This window comes from Neofelis nebulosa, chromosome 17 (assembly GCF_028018385.1).
Source record: "Neofelis nebulosa isolate mNeoNeb1 chromosome 17, mNeoNeb1.pri, whole genome shotgun sequence".
NCBI lineage: Eukaryota > Metazoa > Chordata > Mammalia > Carnivora > Felidae > Neofelis > Neofelis nebulosa.
This window is the reverse complement of record NC_080798.1, coordinates 60,805,024-60,821,086: the sequence shown is the minus strand read 5'-3', so window position 1 is coordinate 60,821,086 and position 16,063 is coordinate 60,805,024. Positions and strand designations below refer to the sequence as shown.

Here is a 16,063-nt window from a genome sequence, read left to right as displayed (position 1 = left end):
AAGGCAACCCATAGACTGTCTATCTGGTAAGGGACTGGGATCCAGAATATGTAACGAGCTCTTACAACTCAACGATAAAAAGGCAAGGTATCCAAAGAAAAACTGGGCAAGTGACCCAAACAGGCATTTTTCCAAAGAAAATGCGCAAATGGCCAAGCGGCACGGGAAAAGATGCTCAGCATCCCCAGTCATGGGGAAATGCAAATCGAAACCACGCTGAGACCCACGTCATGCCCACCAGCATGGCTAGAGTCAAAATAACAGGGAGCAAGTGTGGGTGAGGGGCCCCTGTCCCGCAGATGGGTGGGAGGGGATGCAGCCACCTTGGCGAACAGTCTGCCTGTTCCTCACGGTGGTAGAGTGCTAGGAGATGGTCCGTCCCTAGGTGTGTGTGCCTCTGAGTGATGAAGACCTACATCCGTGAAAATGTGCGTACGTGCACATTCACAGAGGCATTACTCATGACAGCCAGCCGGACGTCTGTCAGCGCACAAAGGGGTAAACTCCCCGCGGTGTATCCACACAAGGAAGTCGTATTTAGTTTCTACGTGGTGCTAACACGTGCCACGACACGGAAGAGCCTGGAAAGCATTATGCTAAGGGACAGAAGCCACCGATTACCGGCCACATTTCTGTAAATGCTGAAGCCCAGGGAACCCCAGGGTGGAGTAGAGGTTGCTGGGGCCCGGGGAGGGGGCGTGATGGGGGCTTGTTTTTGGAGCGACGGACGTGTTCTGGACTTCGTGCTGGTGGCTGCACAGCTCCGTGAGCACACGGAAACCTGCTGACCTGCACGCTACGAAAGGGCAAATTTTATGGTGTGTGAATTATACCTAAATAAAGCTGTTTGGGAAAAAAATGTCACTTCTTCTCCCCTCTCCCTACCATTTGAGACGGAGTGAAGATAGGAGCCAGAGACCCCTCAAGCCCGTTTCCGGCGTGAAGATCCTGATGCTGGCTGGGGTCCCGGGGTCACGCCATCGGTGCCCGGCCGGGAAGCTGCCGAGTGACGGAGGGCAGGTTGGGGGCCCTCAGGCTGTTGGTGCCGGCCGGGGCTCGCAGGGCTGTGGGGGCCGAGCTCCGCCAGGCTCTGGGGTGTGTGCGGAGGGGGGGGTGCCCTCCTGAGAGCACCTGTGCCACGACCTGCCGTGCGCCTCTGCCTTATCGCGCCCCCTTCACTTAGTTCCCGGCTCTGACCTCCCAGAGCGCCCTGGGGACCAAATGCGAGCTGAAGAGTCACACCCTCCACCAAATGAGCCAGCCGGGCGCCCCGACGACGTGAAGTTTTAACTTTATCTCACTGTAATTCACTCACGTGGCAGTGGCCACACCGACCAATGGCAGCTCTGAACCACTCTGGCCGCGGCCTGCAGACCCCAAGTCTGAGGACAGAGTTTCAGGCTTGTTATGGGGCCCAGAGCTCGCGGGGACTAAAGTGTTGGCTCTACGGGCAGAGACCAAGGGAACACGGCGGCCGCGCCCTCAGGCTCCAGCGGGACGAACGGTGCGGAGGCTGGCGTCCGAGCCGTGCCGGGGCTGGGGCACTCGGGGCCGGGGGCCGCCCGCCCTGCTGGGCTCTGAACGCTTCTCACACCGCCCGCTCTGGGAGGATCGCCGCGCCTCCCCCTTCGTGGCAGCCCGGTGGCCAATTCTGGGCCGAGGCCGTGGGGCGGACTCACGTGGCACAGAGCTGAACCGCGAGGGTGGAGGCGGGGGTCTCCGCGAGGTGGGCCGACCGGGAGCCCGAGAAGCAGGGCCAGGGCCCTCGCCGTCCAGACAGCGAGCCTGAGCCGGGAAAGAGAGGACGCGGCCCGCCTCCCCTCGTCCTGACGTGCGGTCTCTCTCAGCCAGCGAGCATCTACGAGCGCCTTCTGTACGCACGGCCCTGACCCAGCGCCTTCCCAACCGGGGACCCCAGGGGCACACGCGGCCCTGAGCAGGGGGAGGCAGCGGACGCGCGGTCCTCCTGACGGGAGGAAGCCGGAAGCAGGGGTGCTGGGAAGCCGGCAGGGTGGGCCGCGCTCACTCGGCCAAGGGAAGCAACCACTGAAACCGATTGTCAGCACACACGAAGCACCACATTTAAATAGATTCACTCTCGGAAAAACAAAAGAGGAATGAACTTTATCTTGAGAGACCCGGCCAGACTCAGAGATGAAATATTTTTACCATTAATACCGTCTGGGCGCATATGTAATTGTTTTATAAGAGCTCGGGGCCTCCCCGGCCAGCAGCAAGGACAGCGGGTCAGACGGCAGATGGCCAGACCTCCGTCCCGCCTTTTCCGATGTCCGCCCTGGTGTCAGTGACATCCTGGGTCCCGGGCCACCAGGAAGACCCGGACCCTCCTGGTCAAGGTCGCCAGGGACATCTGTTTCTCACGGGCCCCGCAGGGAAAGGCCGTGTTTGAGCTGCGCTTGGCCACACCAAAGTGGGGCCGTGAGCTTCTTTGAGCCTCAGTTTCCTTGTCTTCATTTTTTATTTATTTTTTTAATTGTAATGCTTATTTTTGAGGGAGAGACAGAGAGACAGGGCACGATCGGGGGAGGGGCAGACAGAGAGAGGGGGAGACACAGAATCCGAAGGAGGCTCCAGGCTCCGAGCCGTCAGCACAGAGCCCGACGCGGGGCTCCGACCCGCAGACTGTGAGATCGCGACCTGAGCTGAAGTTGGACGCTTCACCGACTGAGTCCCGCTGAGTCCCACCCAGGCGCCCTTCACTGTCCGTGTCTTTAAAATGGGTGCAATTCCGTCCTCAGCACAAACGCTGTCGTGAAGGTGAGGGCCTGGAAGCAGCTGGAACTAGGACTGTCACCCTGACAACAGCCCGCCACCGCCCCGGCCTGGGACGCGGAGCCCTGAGCGGGGGCGGGGCCTGCTGGGCCAGGGCGGCACGTGTGACAGCGTTTCCCAACAGCTCACAAGAAGGGCGCGCACAGACGGAGGTGACAGACGAGAGGGCAGAAACAAAGCCATCCTCCCCAGGGACACCTGGGGGGAGGCCACCCTGACAAGCAGCCGATGCCCCGAGAGTTTCCTCCAGTGGTTCCTGGGGCTTCCCACCCCGCAGGCCCTCCCTGTGCCCCACGCGGGCGTGTTCGGGACTAACGACCTGGCCCAGACACGGGCAAACGCCTGCGTCCCCCACCCCAGCTGAGTCTCTCGAGGAGGCGTGCTTGCGATGGCTTTGTTCCAGGGAGTGCTCTTGGGTCCCTGCGGAGGCCCCCAGGGGGCTGGGACCCTAAAACGCCACTGACGCTTGCCTGCTAGGTGTTCCAAGGGACACCAGTCCTCCCTGCCACGGGCACATCCAACTGTGGCCAACCGCCAAAGCGCCTGTGTGTGCAAGGCCCGGGGCGCCACCAAGCACTGTCGAGATTCGCCAGGGGACGTGCACCCTGTGCGTGGGGTCCAGCTCCACCGGAGAAGAGAAGGTGTTGCGTCTGGCGCGACCTGGGCCACAGCCGGTGAGGCCACTGGCTTGTGCGGGGACCGGGCTCCGTCCACGGACGCCGTCCACCCACCAGCGTTGCTGAAATCAGCGGCCTCGGGGCCGAGAGAAGTCACCAACAGCAGGGTAGAGACATTCCGGTTCTCTGTCCCCTCGAACAACGCAGGTCGGACGGTGTGAGCCAAACGCACAGAGCTGGGCCCTCCTGGCCTGGCTCCGAGGCGTCTAGGACCCCGGGTCCGTCCTCATCTGCAGAGCCGCACCGTCTCCGTCACAGCAGCCAGCAAAGAGACCACACATGAGCCGCCGTCTAAAGACACGATCCCCTCCAACAAATATCCCGCCAGCCCGCAGCTCCCCCTGGGCAGTGCTCGCCTTATAAATCCAGAGCGGGAAGCTCAGGGCAGACGCCGTCACCCTGGGCATCTCTCTCGCGCGAGGGCCCCTGCAGGGGGAAAGCCCTTTGGCCTCCAGCGGCCGCGTCCGGAGGGGTGGCTCCTATAGGGTCTGACCCACGGCCACTGCCCCAGAAGAGACAGGCTGCTGTGCCTGAGACCCCAGGCTCTGATGCCCACTGCGGACGTCCAGCGGCGGGTCTCCGCTGGGTGCAGCCTGTGGCCCCAGAAAGCTGGAGCCTCGAGACGAGCCCCCTCAGATCATCGAAGATGCTGTCCTTGCCACGCGTCCACGGAAGCTAGAGCCGCGGGCGGGCTCCCTGTGGCTCCAGCTCCAAAGGGCAACCTGCACGCGCCTGGAGCACCCACCTTCTGTCCTGTCTGACCCTGCTCTGTCCCCCTCGGCCCTGGCACGCCGGCCGTCCCTCCGCAGCCCGGAGACTCTGGCAGGACAGGCCCGGACTCTGCGTGCTCAGCAAACACCTGCTCTGTGTCTGTGGCCTCCCAGCTGTGGCCTCCCAGCTGCACCACCTGGGCTGGAGAAGCTCAAGGTCAAAGCCCAAAGTCCGGAGGGCCGCCCCGAGGCCGGAGAGGGGCCGCTCCTCAAGCGGGAGGTGTGGGCCCTGTGGGGCGTGGGGCTTGGCTTCAGAGCCGAGAGGAATTTCCCACAGACCCGGCCATTAACGGGATGCCTTCCCGCCTGCACTTTGTGGGCTCTCTGTCTCCTGAGGAACCCACTCGGGAGGGCGGGTTCCGCTCGGATGGCTGCCTCCATCGGAGGCCCTGGGCCAAGTCCCCTTGGCACATGACGGTAGCTCCGAACACGAGTCTGAAGTCACGAGAGCCTTAAGTGCCTCCGTGTCGTGTGCCCCAGTGTGAACTGTGGGAGCAGCTGGGGACGTGTCTGGGTCTCGCCCCCCATGGCTTCCGTCTGGGTCACCGTGGACCTGTGGTGGCCTCCAGCCTTGCTCCGGACGGAGCTTCCCGGGTGGGTCCGGGCGGTGGAGGGCTCCTCTGGGGACAGGGTGGTCGTGGGACATGGTGACACCCGGCTTGGCGAGCTATGGTGGGGGGTCCACCCCGGGAGGAAGGGCCCTCCGGTGGCTGCCGCTCAGGGACTGGGAGCCATGGTCCACAGGCCCTCCCTCAAAGCCGAGGAAGTGAGGCGGGGCCACGTGGGGAGCCCGCAGTTCGGGGCCCAGGGCCGCGGTCCCCACCCTGGGCGCTGCAGCAGGCCGGCGGTGGCCCAGATGACGGGGTACTCCTGTTTGCAGGTGCGGTTTTAAAGGATTTGGCCCATGTGCAAATCTGAAAAGACAGGAAGGATCTGCTTTCCGGGCAGCAGGCCCCGTGAGCTCCCACAGCCCGGGGCCAGACCTCCCTCCCTCCCGGCTGCCAAGTCGAAGGACAGGTGCACACGGGGGGTCAGGGGCGGGGGTCTGTCCCAGCTGTGTGCTGTCGGTGGTGCCCCGGGCCCAAGGCCCAGGCCCCCAGGCCACACGGGGAGGCACACGGTAAGGGTACCACGACAGCGCTCGGGGAAACGTGCTCAGGAGAAGAGGGGAAAAGCAGGTGCGGACAGCAGGCGGGCCTGTCACACGGGGGCTGGCACCCCATCGGGTCTTGATGGTGCAGCGTGCGCTCGCAGGTGTCACCAAGACCCAGGGGACACGCCCGCTGGCCGCCAGCACCTGCTGAGGCTCAACCCGTCACTGGCCCCTGCTCGGCCAGCTGGTCTGCACCCACGCTGACTGCAGGTCACAGGGTCCCGCGGGGCACGGCGCCCACGCATGAGACGGCATCCGGCGCTCTGGGCCAGTGGGCGGGAGACACGAGAACCCGAGTTTGGGAGGCACGCTGGTTCCACAGCCGTGTTTGTGCCTCTGACCCAACCGGCACCAAATGTCCCCGCCTCCGAACAGCGGCACAGCCGAGCCCCCTCCCCGCCCCTGGGCCCCGGGATCAGCCAGCAGATGTCCTGCTCTGTGGCCTCGGGGTTGTTGCGACACATCAGGGTCTCCAACGCCAGGCGGGGCCGCTTCCTACCCTTGAGAGGCGATATCCTCTGCAGAGCAGGCCCCAGGTGAGAACCAGGCCGCCAGATGCGGGTTGCAGGACGCATGCCAGATGGAACCTGTGCCTCGACGGGCAGAAATCACGTCTGCTGTGACGTCCAGCGTGCAGGAGGCACGGGCAGTCCTGGCCACGTGTTCACCAGCTCCCTCCTGGAGAAATGACTCTCCTGGCATGAGCCCTCCCAGCGCCACAGGGTGCAGCGATGGAGGAAGCTGACCCCCGGGCATCTTGCGGACCCCTCCCCACGTGTGTCTCGCGTGTGCAGGGGGCACGGTGTTCGTGGGCACAGCCAAGCTCCGCATCGCAGGCCAGAGCTCTCAGCGGCTCTAACCAAAGCCCGCACACGACAGACCGTCACAGCCGACCCGTCAGCAGAAGGGCATCAAAGGCCACTGGCACCCCCCTTGTACCTCGACCCTGCTGGTCCCGGGGCTGGAGGGGCGTGTGCTGCCTGGGGGCCGGCTGACCCTGCCAGCGTGGGCTGTGAACCAGTCTTCAGTCATTCCAAGAACCTGCTGTCTACCCTTCCAGAATAACCCCCAGCCTTGTCTGTGACGCCCCCAGAGTTGAGGGGCCTGCACAAATGTTCTTGGTGTCAACTTACTCGATCATCTCCTGCCCCGAGTACTGGTCTGCAGGGATGGCCAGGGCCCAGGTTGAGGGGCTTCAGGGTCTCTGAGAGGGAGCAGGCGTTTGTTTTTAGCCCCTGGACCTCAGGTTCCCTGAGGAAAGGGAGTCAGGTCACCAGGAAAGGCTTCATGGATGGGTGGCCCCTTCCTTCAAAGAACATGCCACCCCATAACGTGAGTTTGTATGTCTTGCCCGTGTCCTTGACCAGACTGGGAGCTCTGCAGGCAGAGACCACGGACCCATGCGTTTAATGGGCACTGAATGAGTAGGTTTGCAATATAGCACTGAAGGCTGAGTTTACATGCCCTAAACCACAGGGGAAGTAGGGAGACAGCACTAGGCAAGGGTTGCGCCTACTTGGAGGGAAGGAGGGAAGGAGGGAAGGAGGGAAGGGGGAGAAGGAGGGAAGGAGGGAAGGAGGGAAGGGGGAGAAGGAGGGAAGGAGGGAAGGGGAGAAGGAAGGAGGGAAGGAAGGACGGAAGACTACATCCACTGACTCGTCCACCCATCTACACATCCATCCATCCACCCACCCACCCACCCATTCATTCATCTCTTGATCTACCAATTGATCAGTCTATCCTTTCATCCACAGATCCACCCATCCATCCATCCATCCATCCATCCATCCATCCATCCACCAATTCATTCATCTCTTGATGTATCAATTGATCAGTCCATCCACACATCCATCCATCCATCAAGTCATTCATTTCTTGATCTATCAATTGATCAGTCCATCCTTTCATCCATCCATCCATCCATCCATCCATCCATCCATCCATCCACCAATTCATTCATCTCTTGATGTATCAATTGATCAGTCCATCCACACATCCATCCATCCATCAAGTCATTCATTTCTTGATCTATCAGTTGATCAGTCCATCCTTTCATCCACACATCCATCCATTCATCCATCCATCCATCCATCCATCCATCCATCCATCCACCAATTCATTCATCTCTTGATGTATCAATTGATCAGTCCATCCACACATCCATCCATCCATCAAGTCATTCATTTCTTGATCTATCAATTGATCAGTCCATCCTTTCATCCACACATCTATCCATCCATCCATCCATCCATCCACCAATTCATTCATCTCTTGATGTATCAATTGATCAGTCCATCCATCCATCCATCCACCCACGCACCCTTTCATTCATCTCTTGATCTACCAGTCGATCAGTCTGTCATTCCATCCACACATCCACCCACCCACCATCCATCTGCTCATCTATCAACCCATACATACATGCGCGCACACACCCACCCACTGACCCACCCACCAATCTACCAGTGGATCTATCAGTTGACTGGCCAATCTGTCAACCAATCCACCCACCCATCTACCCACCCACAGGCCTCCGTCAACGCAGGAGAGCGGGGGAAGTTTCACGTTTCTGGCTGCCAGGAGGGCCCCTGCCATTGTTCTCCATCATTCTGTAGGAAGGATGAAGAAGACCCCAGGGCCAGCCCCGGGGCACTGGGCTCGAACTGTCAGGATTGCTCCTCAGAAGGACTGTGTCTCGTGGACCGGTGTTGGATAAATGATCCCAGACCAGGGAATTGAAGTTCAAAAAAGCTTGGGTGCAAATCAAATTTAGCTAGAAAAAAAATGTTCCATCACAGGCTGGCGGTGCTGATGTGTGGGAAAACGGTTTAGGGTAGTGACTGGAGAGCACCGGACGTTTCCCTGGCAGGTGTGGACACCGTGGCCAGTCTGCAGCGGGTCTGGCCTCTCACCCAGCTGCACGAGGTCTCCGGGCTCCCGCCTGCCTCCACGTCAGCCCCCACGTCCGGCATCCCCTCTCTCCCTTTCCCCGTCTTCCCTCGGACGCGATCCAGCGCCCGGCCCGTCACCGCGGCTCGCCTGCCGCTCGGCACCTTCCAGATGGGCGCCGCCACACGCGGGACTCACGGATTCCCCACCGCAGCCCTGGTGACGCGGCTCCACCAGCCCCGTGCGTCTCCTTCCTCGTCACCTGCACCCGACCAGCTGCTACTTCATTCATTCACTCATTCACTCTTTCATTCTGCAGACGTGTGTTGAAAAGCTACCGGATGCCACGCTTCGATGACCACAAAACTGTGCAAAACCCGACCTGGCAGAGCTGCCTTGTGGCTCCGCCTGGGGGTGGGCCTGGGGCTGGAGACACAGGAACCCAAGCCACACCTATTTACCGCCCGCGCCTCAGAGCCAGGATGGTTTACGTGCCCAGCGTTCACTACGGTGAGATCACGCAGGAAAGGTGAGGGCCCTAACATCTTTAAGAGTCCCTTAGGAGGAGGGGCACCTTGGTGCCTCAGTGGGTTAAGCGTCCAGCTTTTGGTTTCCGCTCAGGTCACGACCCCACGGTTCATGAGTTCGAGCCCCACGTTGGGCCCTGCGCTGACAGTGTGGAGCCTGCTTGGGATCCTCTGTCTCCCTCTCTCTCTGCCCCTCCCTCGCTCGCTCGCTCTCTCTCTCTCAAAAATAAATAAACATTAAAAAAAAAAAAAAAGGAATCCCTTAGGAAGAGCATGACTCAGTCTCAAACGTGCTGCTGTTTGGGGCTCTTTGAACGGAGCCCCCACTAGCTCATCGTGTGAAGGCGTGCACAGACCCAGGCACCATGCGGGGTGACAAGTCCCTTGGAGAAGGGGCGTCGTCTGCCATGCTGGAAAAACTTCCAAAACCCACCCCTGCTCCGCAAAAAAATGCATCTTCATCCCTCCCCGTGGGCTCAGCTCAAGACGAAGCGGGAAGTAGCCAAGAGACGACCGCGAGATCAAGAGCACAGGAAATTTTGCCTTTCATCTGAAAATCCGTCCGTCAGCTGCAGAGGAAATGCAAAGCCGGGTGGATGCCTCGGTGGCGGCTCGGACCGCATATTAGTTCCTGCTGGTGTGAAGGAGCCTGTGGCCGCGGCCCCGTGTGCACTGACCGCCTCGTCTCTCTGGGGTGGGGTCACCCCACCCACGCCGTCCGCCGCTGCCGTGGGAGCCCCAGGGGAGCGCCTGGTGGCCGCGACTTGGGAACGCACGGTGCCCAGCCGGGGGTGCCCCCCTCCCCCGGGCTCTGAGATGGCCCCGGGCTCCGGACACTCAGGAATGCCCGTGGCCTTAAATGACAGAATGAGTTTTCTTGGCCAGAGAAAGCTATTTCCGGGTAGGCAGTGTTGCAAGGGATCCCCTCCCCCACCACATAAGACACGCGACGGGCCTGTGGTTGGAAGGTTGCGTACTTGGTCCCAGAGATCCTAACGGGAAGTCCGCTGGCTGGTGCACGACTAGCGTCTGTTGTCAGGATCTCGCGGACCGAGAGAGGGCGCAGGCGCACGCGGCCCGCGCACGCCTCTTCGTGGAGTGTGACCCCGCAGGGAGGTCCCAGCGCCATCCCTCACAAGCCAGGCTGTTCTGTCTGCCTCGGTTTCTTCGCTTGTAAGATGGTGAAAGTAATACAGATCCCTTAAGGCACGAGGGTGGGTGTTTCCGTGTATCTGTCCTGTCGGTGTGCCAAGGCTCCCTGTCCTTATCACCACAGGAAGGCAGGATGCCTGGGCTGGGTCCTTCCTGGGCAGGCTGTCCCTGAACTCTGTGGGTCTCTGTCACTCCCTGTACGTGGCCAGCGGTTGTGTGGCTGGCGTCACGGGGCCCTCCCGTATCGTGGAGTCGTCCTCCGACACACGTCACAGGTGCTCAAGAAACGTGTGCTGAGTTCACGACTACAGAGGAGTGTGCCTGCCAAAGGAGTGCCAGGGAAACGAGGGGTAAAGCACCGAAGTGAAAGATGGGTCTCGGGACGGGGGGACCGGCACCAGAGCAGAGGGAGGACATTTCCGGGAAGGTGGACGAAGGAGGCTCCCAGAGTGCCCCTCGCGCACCAGGCACGGAGCGCGACCCGTCCAGGCTGGAGCAGGCGGAAAGCTCCGGAAGAGATTTCTTCACAGAGACGAGACGGAAGACGGTCTGACGTGTGTGACGGTATCGGGAGGGGACTCCCGCGACTGGGAGGGAGCCGGATTCGAGCTGGCGGTTGGTGCACAGGAGGCCGAGCTGGGCCACCTCAGCCAGCCATCAGAGACCCCAGACCCTCGTGACAAGGGCGCGATAAAGGAAAGGAAGCCGTGGTCCACGACAAGACTCAGCCGGGACCGTGGCTGTGTGAGGGGCACCCAGTCAGCGCTGCCATGGACCTAAGCAAGGGGGCCAGGTGGTGGGGAATGAACACACTGCCTGAATCGGGACACGGGGGCAAAGGCCACGAGAATCCGCTGCGTGAAGTGAGCGGGAATCGGTGCCGAGGGGAGGACCTGCAGGGCGTGATTTCTCCCCAAGCCTCGCAGAGCTCGCTGTCCCAAACGGCGAGTATTCATAACCGCGGGGAAAGGGTAAGGGAAGGGAAGGGAGCTGCGCCACCATTTGGTTGAAGAAGAAAAGCAGGGCTGGGGACAGACGCCGCACTCCCTCCCGTACCTGCTGGAGACAAAGCACCGGCAGGGGCGCGGCTCAGGTCGGGGACCGCTGTCTGCAGCCCCCACATGCCCAGCTGCCCCGGAAGGTGTGGGGCCTGGCTCCCGGGGGAGGTCGCAGCGAACAGGCAGGTGCACGAAGCACCTGGGGGTCGAGACCCGCGAAAACGTCAGATTTCGGCAGTAAGGACAGCTAGCCTGGTGCCCTGGGACTCAAGGCCCACGTCCCCTGCGCCACGCGGGGAGAAACCCTGGAAAGGGCTCTGTGGGAAGGACAGGGGCTTCTTGGGGGAGCAACTGGGGACCCGTGGCTTGGAGGGGTTCATCCACCTCAGGAGGGACAGGATGAGCGAAACCCCCAAGGGCCAAAGGCCATCTCAGGGTAGGAACCACATCCCCGGCCCGCTGACCAGGACCACCGGGCGTTCACGTGTGTAGGTGGCTCAGAAACAGACAGAATGCTGGCCTCCTAGACTCGGTGGCCCCTGTGGGCCGAGCCACCGCCAAGGGACGCGGGGCCTGACTGTGAGTCGGCAGGAAGCCCGCACCTGTCGGATCAGCTGTCTCCACCACGTATACCCGCGTCAGTCCCCACCCGTGTCCAGTCCCCCTCCCCGCCCAGCGGGTGACGTGGAGAGGCGCCTGGCCTCGGCTCAGACGGGCAGGGTCCTCTACCCCTGGGGGCCGTGACTCGAGGGAGCCCCGCAAAGCTCGGGGGCAGGTGAGAGAGAAGGGCCAGACCCCGGGGGCATCATTCACCCCTGCGGCTCACCCTGCCTTGTTACCGGCTCGTCGGCCCAGCCTCCCCTCTGTCTGCCCCTCGATGGTCTTTGTCTCTGACACATTTCAGAGCAGAAGGGCAGACAGCCACACACGGCATCCCTGGACGCTCCGGCTTGCAGACGTCACCTACGGGTGACGGTATCTGCCTGTGCGGTTTATCTTCAGGGAAGATGTACAGACGGAAAGCGCACACGTTGTGAGCGTGCCAACCACGGCCGGCGCGGCCCAAACCCTGCCGAGATACGGACCGTCTCTATCGCCCCGGAAAGGCGCCCGTGGCCCCCCGCCAGCGCCCCACACGGCCAGCCGCTTACACTCGGCGCTGGCTCCCGTGAATGTCAAAGGCTGAAACAGACCGTTCGTGCGGCAGCGTCTCGCATCCTCAGACACGAGAGAAGAGAACGAGCTGGCAGATGTGACGTAACACGCTGGCCCCGTTCCTGACGCCCTCGCACGGGCCCCGCTGGTTCCCGTTAAGCTGAATGCCAAGGCGCTTTGGAGCCCGTGTGCCAGCCGGAAAGCAGTGCCCCCCCCCCCCCGGGTCACCCTGCACCCCCCCCCCCAAACCTTATCAGAAAGAAGCCTGGGAGGCCAGGAAGCCACTTCCGGGGGGGGGGCGGGGTTCTACAAGGTGCAGGAACCAGCAGCTGGTCCCCGCGGGGTTCGTGAGACGCGGAGGCCGCCTGCCACGGGCATCCCACCGCCGCGGGCCGGCCGACCTCACGAGGTCATGCGCGCAGGTGCCTTCTCGGGCGGGCACTGGGACCAGCTGGCGGGTGAGGGTGTCGGGTCACAAGGGGGCGTCTGGACACGCACCAGCTGCGTGCTCTGTGAAGCCCCCCCGGCCGCACCCCACCTGTCGCACACGCTCCCGCCGCACACGTCGGTTCCAGATGTTGCCACAGCCTCGTCGGCAGGGTGGACGTCGGGAGACCGCTCCCTTCCCGGCGGAAGTCGGACAGGCGGAGGCCGAGGCAACACAAGCCCCTCCGTCCCCTCCAGGCCCAGCGACGACCCCGGGTGCTTCTCAACAGGGCACCGGGGGGCTGCTACCCAGCGCTCAGGTCCCGCCTTTGACGTGGCCCCGTGGCTCAGGCCAAGAACGCAGGGCCCAGAGGCGCTATTCCTGACCCGTCTGTAGCCCGCGGCCCCCACCCGGGGCTCCTCCCGCCCTCCCGCCCTCCCGAGCCAGCACGGCCGCCAAGCCGTCCCCATCAATCGCCCGGGATGGGGCCGAAGACGGTTTCCACCCTCGGTGCCTTCCGAGAACCACTCAGAGTCCGGGTCACGTCTCTTTGTCCACGGTCACCCCGACCCTCGCGCCAACGTCCGCTCAACCCCGACCACGCACCAGCGTCAACACACGTGCAACGTGACCCGCGGCGACAGCGTCAGTGAAATAAGGCGGGAGGTGGGGCCCAATCAAACGGCGGAGAGGAGAGCACACTCCTTACCTTTGCGATCCGCGGTCACAGCCGCTTCTTCCGCTGGTCACTGTCTACACAGCTGCCTCTCAGCCACCAGCAGACTCTGTGGATTACAAGCGAGTGTTTAGACAGACAGCCCCAAGCCGCAGAACCAGGGCCTGCCAGCCTCACGACTGCCACACTCCAGTCCCAGGCGCACAGGGACAGGACCCTAGCTAAAGGCTCTCCCCACGGTCACCCTCCCTGTCCCCACCCAGATCCACGTCAGCGATTCAGTGGCGCTCGGCTTTCCCTGCACACTGCCATGGCCACGTGCAGACGCCCACGGACACAAGGGGTCGTCTGCAGGCACAGTCTGATCAAGCTTCTCGGCACTGCTCCCTGCACAATGTCCTTCTTTTTCTCACCCAACTACCTGGGCAGAAATCGAACGTGCTCTTGCGGTCCCCGTGTGGCATCCCTGCAAGGAGGGGTATCCCGCTCGGCACCCCCTCACCACGGGTGTCTGCTTGCTGCCCTGAGCAGGGGCTCCTGCCCAGGGAGGGGACCTTATGCAGGCTTTGCGAGCGGACCCTCGCCCACGTGGGTCTCTGCTGCTCGGCCAGCCCTCTCGTCGTCCTCCTCCAGGACTCCATGTGTCACTCCGGACCTCCCGGCCAGCAGCTGTGCCTGGGAACCTCCCAGGGTCCCCCACCCTCTTGGTCGGTCCTCTGTGAGCTTGCTCATCGTCTTGCCAAGAAGTTGGACGCCGACCAGACACTCTTCCCGGTCCACGGTCCCAGGTGGCTTCGGGGGAGGGGCGAGTCAACACCGTGACACACACACACTCAGAAGCCGCGAGGAATTCAGAGTCGACCGTGTCCTGGCACAGCCTCTGGGCGGACCTGAAGGGAGCCGGCGCCCGCTGTCTTTCAGAGCCTCAGGCCACGCACTTAGGGCAGGAACTCTAGATCCGCGCTGGCCTCCCTCCCGGGAGGGGGAAGAGGCTGTGGGGACGCGTGAAGCTCTGCGGTGGTCGGTCTGGGGGCTGCGGGGGCACCTTCTGTGCCTCCCCAGCACCCGCCCCTCGAACCGACTCTCTCCGATCTGAAGTGGCCCCCGGAGACATGGTCTCCTACCCTCCAGTGACATTTCACATCAGTAAGGAACCTTCAGTCTCAGCCGTGTCCTCGCGAAGCCAGCGGGCTCCTTCCCCCCCACCGCCCCCGGCTTTATCTGGAATCAGTCAGACTGTCAGCAAAACGTAAAAAATAGTTGTTTGCCGAGCCCAAATACAGCGCGGGCTTCTAACTCATCTGCCGTCTAATTAACAGTTCCCAGGCCGCCCTGGCCCGTGGGAACATCTGGGCCCCATCGCTCCGGGCCCCAGACCTCGAGGGAGGGGCGCGCGGCTCTCGGAGACCCTCTGCCTCGGTCTTCCTTTGAAATCTCTAAGTGGGAGGGCGCTGGTGTGCGTGCGTGTGTGTTTGTGAAATAGCTGTTTGCACGGTGCCTGGCGGTGCCCCGTGAGCCAGCGTCCTGCAGGCCCCGTCAGGGCCAAGACGACCTGCTCTGGGTCCGCGGTGGCGAGGGAAAAGCAGAGGCGTGTGCTGAGGCCCCCGCGAAGCTGCTGCCTGATTTCCAGGGCCCTTCCGTGCTGTTGAGACTTTCCCTGGGTGTGACGGGCTCGCGGACAGGTGGACACACGGCCCGCGGGGAAAGCCGCGTGGAGGCGGAGGCCCCAGTGGGGGGCCAGCCTGACGGACGCGGCGTGGGGCTCTCAGCTGGGCAGCTTTTCTTGGTGGAACCAGCCTGGCTTCCCTCATTCAACTGTGTGCTTACGAGCGTCACGGGGCCGAATGCACACAGCATCAGGTCCACTGTCCTGGCCCCTTTCACGATGCCGAGCGGCTGTCCCCGCGGCCTGATCGTTCGGCTTGTAAAGCGGAAGCCCGGTCCCCGTCACAGACTCGCCGCCCGCCCTTCACACCCCTGCTCCCACATCTAATCTCTGTGTCCGTGAATCTGACGCCCGCCCCCGGCCTCGTGTCCATGGATCCCACCAGGGCTCGCCCTGCAGGGGTGTCCTCGGGTCCACCCACGAGGTGCGGCTGGTGTCAGGCTTCCCTTTCCCCGCAAGGCGGGGTGCCGCCCCGTCGTGTCGCGCACACCGTGCTGACCGTCGCGTCCTCCACTGGCTGCCGTGAACGCGTGTGCCAACGGGGGACGCGCTCTCACGTCTCGTGGGTGCGTGAGCGCAGGGGGCAGCGCGGGTCATCGTTAACGTTCTCTAACAGTGGTGGCACCAATGGGTGTGAGCGGTGCCTCTCTCTGCTTCTCATCTGCACGTCCCCGACGACGACGGACGGGGGCGGGGGGCCCGTCTTGACAGGTGCAGGACTCACCCACGTTTTCCCGCACATTCTACCGGGCTGATGAGCACGTCGGTGTTCCCAGCCTGGGGCTACTTGGGGCAGTGCCACTAGCCCACCCGCCCCCACCCGGGAGCGGAGGCTCGGCTGTGCGCGAGGACGGCCCGCGGTTTCCCGGCTTACGTCCCCCGAGGGTGCGCACACCTTCCAGTTCTCCGAGTCACCCAGACCTTCTGGCGAACGGACGGCGGTGTTTCTCATGGGTCTTTAACTACGTTTCCCAACGGCGGATAAATTACCTGAGCGCCTTTTTCTACATTTGCTATTCATTTGGGTTTCTTCTCTGTGAGATGGACGGTCAACGCTTTTGTCCATTTTTCTCCGGGGTGTCTGCCTTTTCCTACAAAGCATGTGTTGTGCATACGGGCCCCTTGCTGGACGAACATGACCCCGGGGAGATGCTGTCGGGGCAGGGCCACCACTGTCCCC

General features: G+C 62.6%; 1 protein-coding gene across 1 annotated transcript in view; it reads right to left on the bottom strand.

Moving 5' to 3' along the window:
- ZNF469 (zinc finger protein 469) overlaps positions 1–13,332 on the bottom strand; it is a 113,957-nt gene extending 100,625 nt beyond the window's left edge. The window contains exon 1 of the mRNA XM_058706106.1: positions 13,251–13,332. The gene's annotated coding sequence lies outside the window, so the exon portion shown is untranslated. The remainder of the gene's footprint in view (positions 1–13,250) is intronic.
- Positions 13,333–16,063: the final 2,731 nt, after the last annotated feature.